Source organism: Rhinolophus sinicus, chromosome 18 (genome assembly GCF_057876585.1).
Source record: "Rhinolophus sinicus isolate RSI-liver-muscle chromosome 18, RSI-T2T, whole genome shotgun sequence".
In the NCBI taxonomy this organism is placed as follows: domain Eukaryota; kingdom Metazoa; phylum Chordata; class Mammalia; order Chiroptera; family Rhinolophidae; genus Rhinolophus; species Rhinolophus sinicus.
Window position 1 is genome coordinate 29104926 of NC_142518.1, and position 19485 is coordinate 29124410.

At 40.4% G+C, this 19485-nt stretch overlaps 1 long non-coding RNA gene across 9 annotated transcripts in view; it reads right to left on the reverse strand.

Moving 5' to 3' along the window:
• Positions 1 to 19485, reverse strand: part of LOC141569739 (uncharacterized) — a 215331-nt gene that overhangs the window by 155126 nt on the left and 40720 nt on the right. For all 9 annotated transcript variants that reach the window (XR_012493505.2, XR_012493504.2, XR_012493502.2 and 6 more), the window contains exon 5: positions 11621 to 11783. This is a non-coding gene — a long non-coding RNA (uncharacterized LOC141569739). The remainder of the gene's footprint in view (positions 1 to 11620; positions 11784 to 19485) is intronic.

Consider the following 19485-nt stretch of genomic DNA (forward strand, 5'->3'; position numbering starts at 1 on the left):
ACTCAGATAAGCCACAGCCCAAATCTGACCAGGTGTGGTGGCCGCTTTCATGCAGTGCCCAGATCCACCTTCAATAAAGTCCTTCTTGCTACAACTGCTAGGTGTCCTGGTGGTAGACAACCCTCAGCTCTTAGCCCCTTCAGGGGCTGCCTCAGCTGCAGAGAGCCACGTTGGCCAAAAGGTGGTGTCCTTAATGACTTTCTGAGGTTGTCCATATCCAATGACAGATCAATGCAGGAATCCAAACTCCCAGCCATTTTGGCCCAATTCAGGACAACTCTGAAGGGCCATTCTAGCTCTAGAGCTCCCTGTGGGTTGACGGAGGCTGTTGTTGGGCCTGCATCACAGCTTAGGTTCTCCCTCTGCCAACTCCAACTTCCTTCCCCTCCTTTCACCAAGTGTTGATCCCAAGGCCGTGCCCTAATCAGCCTCCTACTTCCTATGCTCTCGCTCAGAGTCAGCTTCCCAGAAATCTCAGCCTACAACACAAGGTCAAGTCCACGTCACTCACACTCATTGTCATGGTCTCTGGAGTCCTCCAGAATTAAACCCAGGAGATAAAATGGCCTCTCAGGATTACAGCTCCCTGGTCAATCCCCCAACCCATCCGCAAACATTTTTTCACTTCTTCTCAGAGGCATTACTAGTCTAGCCTGTCTGCTTACATAAGCACATAAATGAAGCCAGAAAAATGATCTTCCCTGATGCCCATTAATCAATTTGTTACCTACTGTTCATCCTCTCAGCTCAGGACTTCTCTTTCCTCAAGGAAGTGAGACAGATGATCATGGGTTGCCACACAACACTGGTTCTTTACTTTGACCTCTTGTGTCCTAGATTGATTTACCAGCAAACAAGTTCATTTAACTATACATCAGAAGCAGACAAAGAGTCGGTCATTAAGGGAATATAAACAACTATGTGCTTCACCTATTTTGTAAAGCTAATATATTTGTAAACATGCCCTTGGGCAAGAGTCAGCCTCAAGGATACCCACTTTGGGAACAACAAATCCCAAACCACTTATTTTTCATGACCACAAATGACATTTTGATCTGAGTAATCGTTAAAATATCTGTACTTTGAATGGCCCATAAAATCCTAATGTGCTTCCTTACATGTCAGTTTTCCTAAACTACAACTGGACGAACCTCATAGCTTCCATTTGATCTTTAAGAATAGATAAAATAACTGCCCTACTTAAGTGTGCAGTGCTGTGTGTTTGAGTCTGTTTGATAAGCTACTAAAATCATAAAGGATCAAAATGCAGTGGAGTGTAACTGCTTATTTTTCTGCAGGAAGATATTTTATCTTATTAAGTAATCTTCCTAAGCGAATCCTTTGCTCTCACAGCATGCAGCCTAATTCTTACAAAGGAATTCTTGACAGTCTATTGGTTTCTCATGTTAGTTTTTGTCTTATTATGTCCCTTTGGAAATATTGTTTCATGTTTGATCTTAGACTTTGTCTCGATATCTAAATTGGAGCTAGTATTGTTAGGCAAGCACGGGTACAGATCAATATTCTGTCCTTTATAGTGAAAGATGATATGATTCATACTAACCTCAATCTGTATGGACAATTACAGCTGTAAAACCAGATGCTACTCTCTCAGGCCCATTTCAGCCATATGTTTTGATTCAAGGTGCGGGGCACTTGGCAGAGATGCTGAACATCTTGTGTCAGTCAGCCTCTGATACGCCTGGACTATCTGAAGATTATTTTTTTTAAGTAATGATTCATTGACGATGGGGGCTAACCACCTCTATTGCCTCCTAGGATCCTACAACGCCCATGGGCCATGCTCTAAGATTTTGCCTTTGTGCCCCAGATACTTATAACCACCACATTTCAGCACCCACCCCCATAAAGTAGTTATTTGGGTTACTTGGAACAGTGAATTGACCAGGGCTTTTAAAAAACATTCAGTATATAAAAAATTATGATTGCTAACATCACTATAGGGAAAACTACTGCAGTTTAACATCTACCTATAGGAGCTCCAAATTTATTGGGAAAGAAAAAAGCAAAACAGAGTGATGTCTGCCATCACTGAAATAGGTTGCGTTATATGACCACTCACATAATCTCAAAGTGAATCATGAGGGTCCTTGTTAAAATGCAGTTCCCACTGCAGATCTATTTAATAAGAATCTCTGGATTAGTGTTGGAATCTGCACCTTTAACAAGCTCCCCAGTGAGTCTCCTGCACACAAAATGTTCAGAACTGTATTGCCCTAGAGGCTGATTATTTCAGCCAAGGCATGGTTCCTGCAATACCACCACTAGTTAATGGTTCTTTGTGTTTTGGAAGGAAATGGTAGCATTCGGTGACTATGACCATTGAAATGCACGATTCATCCTTATAATAATGCTGTTAATGCCCCACCCAGAGCTCCTTTACCAGTCTAATGCACCCATCCCCCAGCTGCTGACTCCATCTTTCCCACAACCAAGATCGGCTCTATTTCCTATTTAGCAGCTGTGAATGTTGGCTGCTAGCAACTCACAGCTGCACTCTTCTCTGAAGAATTGTTCTCGCCTGATGAGAGCCACCTCATCCAGAGATCCCTAGGAGGTTATATAGCCAGCAACCTGACCAATGACTGGCTGGTATGAAGGAGCAGAAGACCAACTACTTGGCCTCAAGGGAGACCACTCCGTGGTGCCATTTTCGCTCTAGAGCCCTATGTGGAATCAGGTTGATGATAGACTTCTACTGTAGCCACCTCTTTGCTTAGCTTCCTCTCCTGCTTTTCCTGCTTCCTTCACTTCCTTCCTTTGAGGTTTCTCCTGAGATCACTCCCTCAGTAAGAATCCCTGTCTCATTCTCTGCTTCTAGATTACTCTACCTAAGGTACCACTTATATTTAGCAGTTGAGGAGGTTTTTCCAAGGAAAAAGAGTTGTAAAAATAACAAAAGAGATTCTGTGAATAAATGCAGAGATATATATTTGTAGTGACAGAAAAGAACTAGGAGGTTCTGCTTCTAAGTAAAATGGGGTAACGACATCATGTTTATCCCATTCAATGCAGATATAAATCCTGGATTGAATGCATAGGGCAGCTATTTGAGGGTTCTCAAAAGTAAATAGTAGCCCACAGAGTGGGAAAGAAGATAGACCAGAATCCAAAGTACTACCAACCAGTGGTGAGTTTATTATATATTTTTCTTCTGCTATTGCTGGCCTAGACTCAAGGCAGCCCCAAACCTAGAAGTGGAACTAGAGCATGGACAAAAAGATCCAGAAGAGACCCTCTAGTTCTGTCTGGAAGGGGAGGAAAGAGATGACCTGATACTTAGAGAGAGTAAACAATCTCCCAGGGTTTTTTTTTTCCTTTTCTCTGTTCTCTTGTGTGGGGACAGAGCCAGGAGTGCAGTTTCCAGGCTCTTGGCCTCACGTGGAAAGGTGCTGGCTCAGGTAGTAAATGGCCATCAACTGTGATTAGATGGCCATCAGCTGTGGCTAGTTGGCTGTCAGCTGTAACCATTGAGCCATTGGCCACTAATGTAACTGCTGCGGCTACGGAGGAGAGTCGAGGAGCAGAGTCGAGGAGAGTGGAGGAGAGTCATCGTTCGGTTGGCAGAAAAGTGGACAGCAGGTCGCACGTCCTGTGAACCTAGCCTCCAGTGAGACTATAGTGATATGACTCCCCTACTTATGGCTCCGTGGGTGTTCCTTTTTGGCTTCACCATATCCTGCGTTCTCTTGTGGGGAGTGGGAGCAGAGACCCCGCTGGACGCCCTGCACGACACATGACATAGTCGGCAGGATCTCCCGCATGACACATGGCACAGCGAGCAGGGTATGGTGCCAGCCAAAGCTCTCCGAAGGGCGGTAGAGCAGTTTGTGTGTATGAACACCCAGTCACAGGAAGACCAGGAGGAGCAGCTGCTGGAGAGCTGGACCCCTGTGGAGGGGTGGGAAGATGTGGACGGTTCCCCAACCAGCATAGGCCGGAGAAAGCAAAGGTTGTTGCGGCCCTGTCGGCTGAGAATTTCTTGCTGAGGCAGCCCGGATGCAGGACTTGTAGTCCCAGGAGGAAACGCTTGCTGAGTCCTTCGTGGGAGATGAGGGTGAGGTCAAGGTCGTCCCTCACCCCCAGGACAGCCCTGGCGAATGACTATGGACTATGGGGAATTGCGCTCCATCCTTAATTTAATGGACAGCTTAACTGTTTGCTTGGGAACGTACCACCATGTAGTGGAACTGGCAGATGTTTGGCCCTGGCTGTATCCAGGGGGTTTGGCTGTATCCAGAGAGAGTGGCAGTGCCCTGAGAGCCCTGGCTGAGCCCAGGCAGTCTGGCTGTGCCCACAGAGCATGGCAGTGCCCTGAGAGTCCTGGCTGAGTCCAGGAAGTCTGGCTGAGCCCAGAGAGAGTGGCAGTGCCCTAAGAGGCCCTGGCTGTGTTCAGAAAGACTGGTGGTACCCTAAGAAGCCCAGGAAGTCTGGCTGTGCCCAGAAGTACTGGTGGTGCCCTGAGAAACCCTGGCTGTGTCCAGAGAGCCTGGCTGTGTCTAGGATATTGCATTCACCTCCAGGCTCCTCGCACAGGGCCCCTCGCAGAAGATGCTTGTCACGTAGATTGTGAGGCGAGAACCTGTAGGGGTGGAGTGTGGGGACAGAGCCAGGAGTGCAGTTTCCAGGCTCTCGGCCTCACGTGGAAAGGTGCTGGCTCAGGTAGTAAATGGCCATCAACTGTGATTGGATGGCCACCAGCTGTGGCTAGTTGGCCGTCAGCTGTAACCAGTGAGCCATTGGCCACTAATATAACTGCTGTGGCTATGCTAGCAGGAAAATGGGGTCTAGCAAGAAGATGGTGGCTGAGCTAACAGGAGCAGATTGCAGAGAGGCGGATGCCACCAGAGAGAATATAGTGATATGACTCCCCTACTTATGGCTCCGTGGGTGTTCCTTTTTGGCCTCACCATATCCTGCGTTCTCTTGTGGGGAGCAGGAGCAGAGAGCCCACCGGACATCCCGCATGACATCTTGAACACGAGGAAACCTGCAGTAGCAGCAGCAGCAGCAGTAGAGACAGCACCAACAACGGGGGCCTACAAGTGCCTAAAACTGATGTAGGGGAGCCATGATATCTGATCAGAAGAGCTGTGTCCCAAGAGGATGTAGTGAACACCCATTGCTGTTTTTCTCTCCCTTCCCTCCTGCTGTTTGATCCCAGACATGGGTACAACAGTGGGAAGTGCCCGACATAGTAGCTAAAGCCCCATCTTCAGTCTCTGGAGTCAGAGACTGAAAGGTGAGCCCCAAGGAAAAACAAGTAATGGAAAAATGTTGAAGAGTGTGGAGCTTGTGAAAACAACCCTATAAAATTGTTCATTAATGCCTAGGCTCACTCCTTAGCTTGCATAAGTGGATCTATCTCACTCTAAAAAACATAAAAATTTTGAGAACTGAATCATGGGATAGCACACACGTGAGACAAATCTGAATAGTACTGCAAAGCCTTTGAAACTCAACTGACATTGGAACCATAAGCCATAGAAGGCTGGTTGGAATGTGCAGCCTGAGCTGAAACGACTTGATTGCCTGTTAAAAATATCTATATTACCCAGAGGACTGAAACAACACCCAGAATCTCATAACCCAGAGTCTCCCAAAATAACCAGGATAAAATCTAATATTATTCAGCATACAGCGAACTAGGAAAAATCTCAATGTACATGGGAAAAGACAACCAACAGACACCAAGGTGACACATGTTGAAATGCCAAGGTGACACATGTTGAAATTATCAGACAAAGACTTTAAAGCAACTATTATTAAAATGTTCCAAGAAGTTAAGGAGAACACTGTTTTACTGAAGTATATAATTGACTCACAATATATTAGTGTCAGGTATACAACATAGTGAATCAGTATTTATACACATTACGAAGTGATAACCACAGTAAGTCGAGTTACCTTCTGTCACCATACAAAGTTATTACAGTATTATTGGCTATATTCCCTATGCTGTTTGTTACTTCCCCATGAATTACTTATTTTATAACTTTAAGTTTGTACTCCTTAATCCCCTTCACGTATTTTGCCCACTCCCCCACCCACCCGCTCCCATCTTCTGGCAACTACCTGTTTGTTCTCTGTATCTAGAGTTTGTTTCTGTTTTGTTTTGTTTTGTTTGTCATTCATTTTGTTTTTAGATTCCACATGTAAGTGAAATCATACCATATTTGTCTTTCTCTGTCTTACTTATTTCACTTAGCTAATACTCTCCAGGTCCATCAATGTTGTTGCAAGTGGCAATATTTCATTCTTTTTTATGGCTGAGTAATAATCCATTTTGTGTGTGTGTGTGTGTGTGTGTGTGTGTGTGTGTGTGTGTATCTCACATCTTCTTTATACATTCATTTGTGCATGAACACTTAGGTTGCTTCCATGTCTTGGCTATTGTAAATAATGCTTCAATAAATATAGGGGTGCATGTATCTTTTTGAAATAGTGTTTTCATTTTCTTCAGATAAATACCCAGAAAAGGGGTTGCTGGGTCATATGGTAGTGCTATTTTTAATTTTTTGAGGAACCTCCATGCTGCTTTCCATAGTGGCTGCACCAGTTTACATTCCCAGCAAGAGTGTACAAGGGTTCCCTTTTCTCCATATCCTCACCAACACGTGTTAGTTTTTGTCTTTTTAATAATAGTCATTCTGACATCTGTGAGGTGATCTCATTATGGTTTTGATTTGCATTTTCCTGATGATTAGTGATGTTGAACACATCTTCATATGCCTCTTGGCCATCTGTATGTCTTCTTTGGAAAAATGTCTATTTGGGCCTCCTGCCCATTTTAAAATCAATTTGTTTGTTTTTTCATCTTTAGTTGTGTGGGTGCTTTATATATTTTGGCTATTTACCCCTTATCAGACAAATCATTTGCAAATGTCTTCTCCCATTCAGTAGTTTGCCTTTTTGTTTTGCTGATGGTTTTCTTTGCTGTGCAGAAGCTTTTTAATTGATGTGGTCTCATTTGTTCACTTTTGCTTTTGTTGCCCTTGCCTGAGGAGACATATCCAAAAAATATTGCTAAGACTGAGGTCAAAGGGCTTATTGCCTATGTTTTTTTCTGGGATTTTTTTATGGTTTCAGGTCTTCCATTCACGTCTTAGTTTAGTTTATTCTTGTATATGGTGTAAGATAGTGGTCCAATTTCATCTTTTTGCATGTATATGTCCAGTTTTCTCAACACCATTTATTGAAGAGACTGTCTTGTCCTGACGGTATATTCTTGCCTCCTTAGTCATAGATTAATTGACCATATATGTGTGAGTTTATTTCTTGACTCTCTGTTCTATTTCATTGATCTCTGTGTATGTTTTTGAGCCACTATCATACTGTTTTGATTACCATGGCTTTGTAGTATAGTATGAAATCAGGGAGTGTGATACCTCCAGCCTTGTTTTGCTTTCTCAGTATTTGGCTGTGGTTCTATACAAATTTTAGGATTATTTGTTCTAGTTCTGTAAAAAATGCCATTGGTATTTTGATAGAGATTACACTGAATCTGTAGATTTCCTTGGGGAATATAGTCATTTTGACAATATTATTTCTTCTAATCCATGAGCACAAAATATCCTTTCATTTATTTGTGTCACCTTCAATTTCTTTCATCAATGTGTTGTAGTTTTCAAAGTACAGCTTTCACCTCCTTGGCTAAATTTATTCCTAAGTATTTTATTCTTTTTGATGCAATTGTACATATGATAATTTTCTTAATTTTGCTCTCTGATATTTTGTTAATAGCATATAGAAACACAACAAATTCCTGTATTTAATTTCATATCCTGCAACTCTACTGAATTCATTTATTAGTTCTAGTAATTTTTTGGTGGAGTGCTTAGGGTTTCCTCTATATAATATCATGTCATCCGCAAACAATGAGTTTCACTTGTTCTTTTCCGATATGGATGCCTTTTATTTCTTTTACTTACCTAACTGCTGTGCCTACAACTTCCAATACTATGTTGAATAAAAGTGGTGAAAGTGGGCATCTGTTTCTTTTTCCTGATCTTAGACAAAAAGCTTTCAGTTTTTCACTGCTGAGTATGATGTTAGCTGTGGGTTTGTCATATGTGGCCTTTATTATGTTGAGGTATGTCCCCACTATCTCCACTTCATTGAAAATTTTTTTTCATAACTGGATGTTGAATTTTGTCAAGTGCTTTTTCTGTATCTATCGAGATGATCATATGATTTTTATCCTTTGTTTTGTTAATGTGGTATATCATATTGATTTGTGGATGTTAAACCATTCTTACATCTCTAAAATGAATCCCACTTAATCATAGTGTATGATCCATTTAACGCACTGTTGAATTAGATTTGCTAACATTATATTAAAGATTTTTGTATCTATGTTCATCAGGGATATCAGCTTGCAATTTTCCTTTTTGGTAGTGTCTTTGTCTGGTTTTGGTATCAGGGTAATGCTGACCTTGTAAAATCAGTTTGCAACTGTTCCTTCCTCTTTAAGTTTTTGGGATAATTTGACAAGCATAGGTATTAACTCTTCTTTAAATGTTTTATAGAATTCACCTCTGAAGCTGTCATGTGTGAGCACCTTCTTAGCCTCTAGGTATGTAGGAAACCTGAAGTCTCTCCCTCAGGCTAAATAAATATGCATTTTCCATGGGAAGATTGGGTTTGTGTTTCAGTCTGCTGTTGGTTATCCCGGACTTTTGTTTTTTAGGAGTTCTTTGATTACTAATTCAATTTTGTAACTAGTAATTGGTCTATTCAGATTTTCTATTTCTTCATGATTCAGTCTTAGAATATTGCATGTTTCCAGGAATTTATTTTAGATTGTCCAACTTGTTGGCATATAATTGTTCATAGTATTCTCTTACGAACCTTTATGTTTCTGTGGTATTAACTGTAATTTCTATTCTTTCACTTCTGATTTTATTTATTTGGGCATTTCTCTTTTTTTTCTTGATGAATCTGGTTAAGGGATTATCAATTTTGTTTATCTTTTCAAAGAATCAGCTCTTAGTTTCATTGATCCTTTCTATTTTTTCAGTCTCTATTTCATTTATTTTCACTCTAATCTTTATAATTTCCTTCCTTCTACTAACTTTAGGCTTTGTTTGTTTTTCTTCTTATAGTTCCTCTAGACATAAGGTTACATAGTTTATTTGAAATTTTTCTTATTTCTTAAGGTAGGCCTGTATCACTTTGAACTTCCCTCTTACAACTGCTTTTCCTGTATCCCAAAGATTTTGAAATGTTGCATTTTCATTTGTCTCAACATATTTTTTCATTTCCTCTTTGATTTCTTCATTGACCCTATTGGTTATTTAATAGAATGTTGTTCAGTCTCCATGTGATTTTCCTCCAGTTTTCTTCTCATGATTGATTTCTAGTTTCATACCGTTGCAGTCTGGATAGATATTTGATAAGATTTCAATCTTATTAAATTTACTGAAACATTTTTGTGACCTAACATGTCACCTATCCTGGAAAATGTTCCATGTGCACTTGAAAAGAATGTGTATTCTGCTGTTTTTGGACGGAATGTTCTGTATGTACCAATTAAGTCTATTTGGTATATTGTGTCATTTAAGACCAATGTTTCCATATCAATTTTCCATCTGGATGATCTATCCATTGATGTGAGTGGGATATTAAAGTCTTCTACTATTATTGTAATGCTGCCAATTTCTCTATTTCTGTTAATGCTTGCTTCATATATTTAGGTGCTCCTATATTGGATATATAAATATTTACAAATGTTATATCCTCTTGTTAGATTGATCCCTTTATCATTATGTAATGTCCTTCTTTGTCTTTTGTTACAGTCTTTGTTTTAAAGTTTATTTTGTCTGATATAAGTATTGCTACCCTAGCTTTCGTTTTCATTTGTATGGAATATCTTTGTCCATACCTTCACTTTCAGACTATGTGTGTCTTTACGTTTCAGATGAGTTTCTTTTAGGCAGCATATAGATGGGTCTTGTTTTTTTTTTTTAATCCATCAGCCACCCTATGTCTTTTGATTGGAGAATTTAGGTGAAAAAGCTACCTTTTTCAGTCTCACGTGAGTGGCATTGTGTAGGTGAGAATCCTGCTTATTCACCATCATCCTAGCTCTTGGTTGTCTCTTGAACCTTTGAGATTGTGTAGTCTGCCTGAGTTATTCTTGATATGCCCCCGATTTTGAGGGTGCACCAAGACCTGTCAGTGTTCCAGGGGGAGGAATCTCATTCAGTACCTACTTTCAGGCTGATCGGAAGGCAGACGCTCAGTCAACAGCTTTTATACTATGTAAATTTGTACAGTCCTATGGGGCCAAAGTAGTTATCTCTGCTGGCTTCTAGACCAGGAGATCTGGAGGTGTCCCCTAGGCAACAGTTGCTGAAATCAGGACTCCAGATGAATGTTTAAGCTCCCTTCTGGGAAGTCTCATTGAGCTGTAGTGAGGCAAAGGGGGTGTGCAAGGATGGTCTCTCCCTGCTTTCATTCTCTGGGAGCACCTCCTTTGCCTGTAGTTATGTAAGAAACCTGAAGCCTCTCCCTCAGGCTGAACTGCCAGGCCAAATAAATATGCATTTTCCATAGGAAGACTGGGTTTGTGTTTCAGTCTGCTGTTTGTGCAGTGCCTTGGGGGTGGAAGCCTGCCAAGAACTGTCTTTTGGATTGTTCTAGTCCTGTGGAGCTCAGTTACGCTAGCTGTCTTGGCCACCAGGGTCAGACAATCGAGGGGCATCCCCTGTGTGGACTGCACATGCTTGCTGGCTTTAGGAAGACAATTGTAGAGTGTAGGGAGTGGGGCTTGCTCACTGGTTTCAGGAAGGCCATGGGAAAATGTCTTGACTATCTGTACCCACAGGCTTCAGCAGTGCCTTGTCTGTGTGTGCCCCCTCTAGCTTTAGGCTGGGGATGGAAGAATGCCATGACCAATTGTGCTCACCAGCTCTATCCAGGGGGCAGTGGGATTTTGCAACTGTTCGTGCTCACAGACGTTAGCTAGGAAGTAGTGGAATACCATACCATTCATGCTCACCTGCCCCATCCAGGGAGCAGGGAAATGTTGCAACCACCCACACTCTCTGGTTTCAGCAAGCCATTGGAGTAGTGCTGAGACTACTTGCCCCTGCGTGTATTAGCAGGGTGGTGGTAGGGTGCCATGTCTGAGCTTGCCCACTTGCATTAGCAGTTTAGGTAGGGAGTACAGTAATAGCGATCACCAGCTCCTCCATCTGAGTAGAATTTCAACTATCCCCTGCCCCTCTAGCCAATGGTTCTAGGTTAAGAAGTGAATCTCCTTGCTATATAGTCTGGGCACTTTTGTAACTGCTGTTTTTTTCCCCACTGGGTCTTGGGGTGAGTGTGACTGCATGTGACCTTTAAGAGGGGAGTCTCAGTTTCTCATAGCACTTTGGGTCCATCTAATTCAGCCCCATTGGTTTTCTAAGGCAGATGTTTGGGGATTTGTCTCTGGTGCAGTTACCAGGAGTTGGGGTGCCAGATGTAGGGCACCTCACTCCTCCCAGAAAATCACCTGTCTGGTGAGAGCCCATCCTACTGTGTGTCACTACACCAGGGGTGGGTTGATTTTTCTTTGTTTGTTTTTGCCAGAGCGTGTCTCTGCCTCTCCTACCTGTCTTGATGTGGTCCTTTTATCCTTCATTGTAGAAAGTAGCAGTCATCTAGTCTTCAGAGAAAAATCATGATCCATGTAGCTGTAAATGTGGTGTGTCCATGGGAGGTGAGTGCAGGATCTTCCTATGCCACAATCTTGGAATCCACCCTTCAGGAGAACCCTTTTGAAATGAACAGAAAGATACAAAGTCTCAACAGAGAAACAGAATATATAAAGAGGAATCAAATGGAAAATTTGAACTGAAAAGTACAATAACCAAAATAAAAAATTCACAAAATGGGATCAATAGGAAAATGAAGATAATAGATGAAATAGTCAGTGAATTTATTGATAGATCAATAGAAATGATTCAATCTAAACGACTGGGAGAAAAAAATACTGAAAAAAGTAATGAACAAAGCCTCAGGGACATGTAGGATAATAGTAAAGGTTTAATATTTGTGTCATTAGAGTCCCAGAAAGATGAGAAAGAATGTGCTATAGAAAAAATATTTGAGGAAATGATGGCTAAAAACTTCCCCAATTTGGTAAGAGACATAAATCTATAGATTTAACAAACTCAGTGAATCTCAAATAATACAAACCCAAAGAAATCTATGCCCAGACACAGCATAATCAAACTGCAAAAAACTAAATACAAAGAAAAGGATCTTCAGAGTAGCCAGAGAAAATAACACCTTATAGAATAACAATGTGAATTCCAGCAAATTCTCTTCAGAAACCGTGGATGTAGGAAGAAAGTGGAGCAACATTTTTTTAATCTACTGGAAACAAAGAACTGTCAACTCAATTCTTCAGTAATGAGGATTGTCAACTCAAAAAGAATTGTCAACTCAATCTTTCAGTAAAATAAAAGCATTATCAGACAAAAGAAAACTAAGAGAATTTATTTCCAGCAGACCTTTAGAAAAAACAAACTTTATTTTACTAGAGAAGTTCCCCCCCCCCAATATTTTATTGGGGAAGGGGAACAGGAATTTATTGGGGAACAGTGTGTACTTCCAGGATTTTTTCCAAGTCAAGTCGTTGTCCTTCAATCTAGTTGTGGAGGGCGCAGCTCAGCTCCAAGTCCAGTCGCCATTTTCAATCTTTAGTTGCAGGGGGCACAGCCCACCATCCCATGCGGGAACTGAACTGGCAACCTTGTTGTTGAGAGCTTGCGTTCTAACCAACTGAGCCATCCGGCCGCCCCTCTGGAAGCTCAGCAGCAGCTCATTGTCTTCAATCTAGTTGTGGAGGGTGTAGCTCACTGGCCCATGTGGGAATCGAACCAGCAACCCTGTTGCTCAGAGCTCGTGCTCTATCCAACTGAGCCATCCAGCCACCCCCTCGTATGTCCCCTTTTGAGCCGCTGCCCCAGCACTGGAGCTCAGAGTGAGTAGGTCTGTTGGCAAGTAAGTCCATGTTCAGGCCTTTTAAGAGGACTGCCTGGGACTCTAGCTGCCCTCTGTCTCCCCCAGCGACAATCTCTGCTGGTTTCCACAGCTATAATTTATGGGAACATCTCTTCCTGGCACTGAAACACTGGGCTGGGGAGCCTGCTGTGGGGTTAGGACCCCTCGCTCATCAGCGGGGGAGGCTCTGCTGCTGAGATATCCTTCCCGATTTTTAACCACCGCACATGGACATGGGGACCAGCCCATGTCTCTGCTCATCCTACCAGTCTCAATGTGGCTTCTTCTGTTTATCCTTATTTATAGGACTTCTAGTCATCTAAACTTCAGGTGATTCTCAATGATTGTTGTTCTGTAGTTTAGTTGGAATTTTGATGTGGCTGGGAGAGGATGCAAGCACAGCCTTTAGCTAATTCACCATCTTGACTGGAAAATCTGCATGCCTGGATTACATTAATTAATTTTCATTAATTAATGGTTCATTAATTAATTAACCAGTCTTGCATACCTAGGATAAGTCACACTTAGTTGTACTGTATACTCTTTTTTATTCTTTTTGGATTTGATTTGCTAAATATTTTGTTGAGGATTTTTGCTTCTGTGTTCATGAGGAATATTTGTCTGTAGTTTTCTTTTCTTGTAATGTCTTTTTTTCTGGTTTTGGTGTTAGGGTAATACTGGCCTCTTAGAATGAATTAGAAAGTATTCTTTCTGCATCTATCCTGTGAAAGATATTGTAAAGAACTGGCATAATTTCTTCCTTAAATGTTTGGTAGAATTCACCAGTAAACCCACCTAGGAGTGGTGTTTTCTGGTTTGGAAGGTAATTATTGATTCAATTTCTTTAATAGATATACACCCATTCAGATAATCTGTTTCTTCTTGTGTGGGTTTTGGCAGATTGTGCCTTTCAAGGAATTGGTGCATTTCATCTGGGTTATCAAATTTGTGGGCATAAAATTGTTCATAGTATTACTTTATTTTCCTTTGAATTCCCATAGTGATGCCCCACTTTCACTTCCGATATTACTAATTTGTGTCCTCTCTCCTTTTTTCTTAGTTAGCCTGGCTAGAGGCTTATTGATTTTATTGATCTTTTCAAAGAACTGGCTTTGGGTTTCATTGATTTTCTCTATTGATTTCCTGTTTTCAATTTCATTGATTTCAGCTCTGGTTTTTTTTGAAATTTTAAAAAATACATTCAATTATAGTTGACATTCAATATTATTTTATATTAGTTTCAGGTGTACAGCATACAGGTTAGACATTTATATAGTTTATGAAGTGATTCCCCCGATAAATCTAATACCTACCTGGCACTATACATAGTTATTACAGTATTATTGACTATATTCTCTATACTGTACTTTACATCCCCATGACTATTTTGTAACTACCAATTTGTACTTTTTAATCCCCTCACTTTTTTCATCCTGCCCCCCAACACCCTCCCATCTGGTAACCATCAGTTTGTTCTCTGTATCTCTGAGTCCGTTTCTGTTTTGTTTTGTTTTGTTTGTTTGTTTGTTCTTTAGATTCCACACATAAGTGAGATCATATGGTATTTCTCTCTCTGTCTGACTTCTTTCACTTAGAATAATACTCTTTAGGTCCATCCATGTTGCCACAAATACTAAAATTTCATTTTTTATGGTGGAGTAATATTCCATTGTATTTTGATTTAATTTGCTCTTTTTTTTTTTAGTTTCCTAAGGTGAAATCTTAGATATTGATTTTAGATCTTTCTATTTTCAAATATATGCAGTCAATGGTATAATTTTCCTCTTAAGAACTGCTTTCACACAAACTTTGACAAGCTGTGTTTTCATTTTGATTTAGTTAAAAATACTTGTTAATTTCTCTTGAGATTTCTTCTTTGACCCATGTGTTATTTAGAAGTGTCTTGTTTAATCTCCATGTATTTGGGGGATTTTCCAGTCATCTTTCTGTTATTGAATTCTGGTTTAATTCCATTGTGGTCTAAAAGCAGACATTGTATAATTTCTACTGTTTTAAATTTGTTAAGGTGTATTTTATGATCCAGAATGTGGTCTATCTTGGTGAATGTTCCTTGTGAGCTTGAGAAAAATGCATATTTTGATGTTATTGGATGAAGTTGTCTATAGATGTCAATTATATCCAGTTAATTGATGGTGTTGTTGGGTTCAACTATGTCCTTACTGATTTTCTGCCTGCAGGATTTGTCTATTTTTGAGGGGTGTTGAACTCTCCAACTATGACAGTGGATTCATCTATTTCTACTTGCAGTTCTATCTGTTTTTGCTTCATGGAATTGGATGTTCTAGTTAGGCACATACACATTAAGAATTGTTATGTTTACTTGGAGAATCAACCCTGTTCTCATTATAATATTGCCCTTTTCTAATCCTGATAACTTTCCTTACTTTTTAGTGAGCTCTATTTGAAATTAATATAGCTACTCTGGCTTTCTGTTGATTCGTGTTATTTTGGTATATTTTTCTCCATCCATTTACTTTTTAATCTACATGTATCTTTATATTTAAAGTGGGTTTCTTGTAGGCAACATATAGTTGTTGTGTTTATATATATAAATATATATATTTTAATAGATGGATTAAAATTGACTTTTTTTTTAATTGGGGAAGGGGAGCAGGACTTCATTGGGGAACAGTGTGTACTCCCAGGACTTTTTTCCAAGTCAAGTTGTCCTTTCAATCTTAGTTGTGGAGGGTGCCATTCAGCTTCAAGTTGTTGTCCTTTCAGTCTTAGTTCCAGGAGGACGCAGCTCAGCTCCAGGTCCAGTTGCCGTTTTCTAGTTGCAGGGGGCACAGCCCACCATCCCTTGTGGGAGTCGAAACCAGCAACCTTGTGGTTGAGAGGATGCGCTCCAACCAACTGAGCCATCCAGGAGCTCAGAGGCAGCTCAGCTCAAGGTGCCGTGTTCAATTTTAGTTGCAGGGGGCGCTGCCCACCATCCCTTGCGGGAGTGGAGGAATTGAACTGGCAACCTTGTGGTTGAGAGCCCACTGGCCCATGTGAGAATCGAACCAGCAGCCTTCGGAGTTAGGAGCATGGAGCTCTAACCACCTGAGCCACCGGGCCGTCCAGTTGTTGTGTTTTTTGATCAACTATGATAATCTCTCTCTTTTCATTGCTGCATTTAGACCACAGGTATTCAAGATGATTGTTAATATAGGTGGATTAATGTTTACCATATTCATTCCTGTTTTCTATTTGTTGCCTTTGTTTCTTGATTGTCTTCCACTCTTTTTCTGCCTTTCGTGGTTTTAGTTGAGCATTGTATATAATATCATTTATCTCTTTTCTTAGCATATAGATATACATCTTTTAAAAACTTTATTTTACTTGTTGCCCTAAAGATTGCAGTATACATTTATATTTAATCTAAATCCTCTTTCAAATAAGACTGGTAGTGTGAGCACCTTATAATAACAAAATAATCCTAATTCCTGCCTTCCCTACCTTGTAGCATTGCTGTCATTCATTTTACTTACATATAAGCATACATAAGCATATACAGAGGGTGCCAAAAAACGTATACACATTTTAAGAAAGAAAAAAATTGTATTAAAATTATGCTGATGGTAACCACTTTGAGCACCTCTTGTAATTGCAGAAGTCGAACGTGACTTGTAGTCACCTTTTGTTATTGGTATATATTGAGTATTACAATTTTAATAGTTTTTTCCTTTCTTAAAATGTGTATACATTTTTTGGCACCCTCCGTATATGTTATATATATATGTGTGTATCTATCTATCTATCTACCTATATATATATATGTATAATATATATAAAATATATATATATAATATATATTTGAATACATTGTTGCTGTTATTATTTTGAACAAATTGCTATCTGTTGCATGAATTAAGAGTAAGAAAAATTAAAAAAAACACTACCTTCACTTATTCCTTCTTTGATGCCTTTCTTATCTTTATGTAGATCTGAGTTTCTTACTCATATTATTTTCCTTCTTCAAAGAACCTCTTTAACATTTCTTGCAAGGCAGTTCCACTGGCAAAAATTTCCTCAATTTTTCCTTGCCCAATAAAGTCTTTATTTATCCTTCGGTATTGAAGGATAATTTTTCAGGGCACAGAATTCTATGTTGGTGTTTTTTTCTCTCTCAACACTTTAAACATTTCACTCCACTCTTGCATGGTTTCTGAGAAGTCAGATGTAATTCTTACATTTGTTCCTTTATAGGTAAGGTGTTTTATTCTTCTGGCATCTTCCAGCAATTTATCTTCGATTTTTTTGCAATTTGAAAATAACATGCCAAGTTGTGTCATGCAGGGTGTCATGCGGAGTCTCAGCTCACGCTCCCCACACAAGAATGCAGGATGTGGCTAGGCCAAAAAGGAACACCCACGGAGCCATAGGTAGGGGAGTCATACCACTATAGTCTCACTGGAGGCTGGATTCACACGACGTGTGACCTGCTGTCTGCTTTTCTGCCTGCCAACCGACCCCTTGCTAGCTGCAGTCCGCTCTTGCTAGCTCAGCCACCATCTTCTTGCTAGCCCCCATTTTTCTTGCTCGTTCCCATTTTTCTGCTAGCATAGCCACAGCAGTTATATTAGTGGCCAATGGCTCACTGGTTACAGCTGACGGCCAACTAGCCACAGCTGATGGCCATCCAATCACAGCTGATGGCCGTCGACTACCAGAGCCAGCACATTTCCACGTGAGGCCGTGAGGCCGAGAGCCTGGAAACTGCTCGTTGGGGCTCTGTCCCCATAGTAGGTTTGTTTGGTTGTTTTTGTTATTGTTGTTTGAATTTATTCTACTTGGTTTTCTCTGAGCTCCCTGTATCTGTGGTTTGGTATCTGACATTAATTTGGGAAAATTCTTAGTCATTATTGTTTCAAATATTTCTTCTGTTCCTTTTTCTCTTTCTTCTCTTTCTGGTATTACCATTACACTTATGTTACACAGTTTGTATTTGTCTCACAGTCCCTGGATATTCTGTTCTGTTATTTCAGTCTTTGTTATCTTTAATTTTCAGTTTTCAAGTATTCTATTGATATATCCTCTAGCTCAGAGATTTTTTTCCTCAGTTCTGTCCAGTCTACTAATAGGCCCATCAAAGGCATTCTTCATCTCTGTCACAGTGTATTTTATCTGTTCCATTTCTTTTTGGTTCTTTCTTAGAATATCCACGTCTCTGCTTACATTGCCCATCTGTTCTTGCATGCTGTCTACTTTATCCATTAGGGCCCTTAGCATAAATATCACAGTTGTTTTAAATCCCCACTCTGAAATTTCAAAAGCCCTGCCACATCTGGTTGTCATGCTTGCTCTATTCCTTCAAATTGTGTGTTTTGCCTTTTGGTGTACCTTATAATTTTTTTCTTGATAGCCAGAAATGGTATACCAGGTAAAAGGAACTGCTGCAAATAGGTCTTTAGTAGTGTGGTAGTAAGGTGTGGGGGAGGGGAAGTCCCATGATTAGGTCTCAGTCTTTTAGTGATCCCAAGCCTCTGGACTATGAACTTCACAAGTGTTTCTCAGTTTTTTTCTCCCCTCTTACGTGGGACAGGATGGGTAGAGTGGGCTGGAGTTGGGTATTTCACTTCCACAGGTCAGTGAGGCTCTGATATTACCCCAGCAAGTTAGGCTCTGGTGAACTAGTTTCCCTTGAGGGCCAACCTTGTTAAGAAGAACAGAGTGCTCTGGTGTATTTCAAAATAGTTCCTTTTCCCCTCCCCCTGCTGGAAGCCTGAGGGGATTTTTCTCTGATATTTTCTATGGGTACCTGGTTGAGTTCCTGGAGGTAAATCTCACAGTGTTATAGGGGCTCCTCTATGTGTAGATCCCCCTGGAGTTTTAACTCTCAGAGTTTTCAACACTGAGCCTCCAGCAATTTGTCAATTATAATTCAGGTTTCCCTATCGCAACAATAGGTCCCGCAGGGGTTTCCACAAGTGAGTTTCTGTTGCTGTAAGCTTCAAATCCCTTTATTCTCCTGTCTTTCCAATCTTGGGTGCAGTGGTTGGCCCTATGTCTTGCCCTCTCTTATTGATCTGAGAAGAGTTGTTGATTTTTCAGTCTGTTCATCTTTTTTATTTGTTAGGACAGACTGGCGATTTCTAAGCTCCTTACATGCAGAACTGGAAATTAGAAGTCCCTTGCCATCAGACCTTTTCTGAAAGAACTGCTAAAGGAAGTTCTTCAGACAGAAGGGAAATGTTACCAGAAAGAAACTTGGAACATTAACAGTGAAAGAAGAGCAACAAAATGGTAACTATCTCAGTAAATAGAATATTCTCTCCTTCTGAGTTCTTTAAAATATGTTTGGTGACTGAAAGCAAAATTTATCACATTTCCTGATGAAGTTTTTAATGTATGTAGAAATACTACATAAAAAGCAACAATATAAAGGGGGAGGGTAAAGGGACCTATATGACAGTAGTATTTTTCCACTTGAAGTAGTAAAATATTGATTTGGAGTAGAAT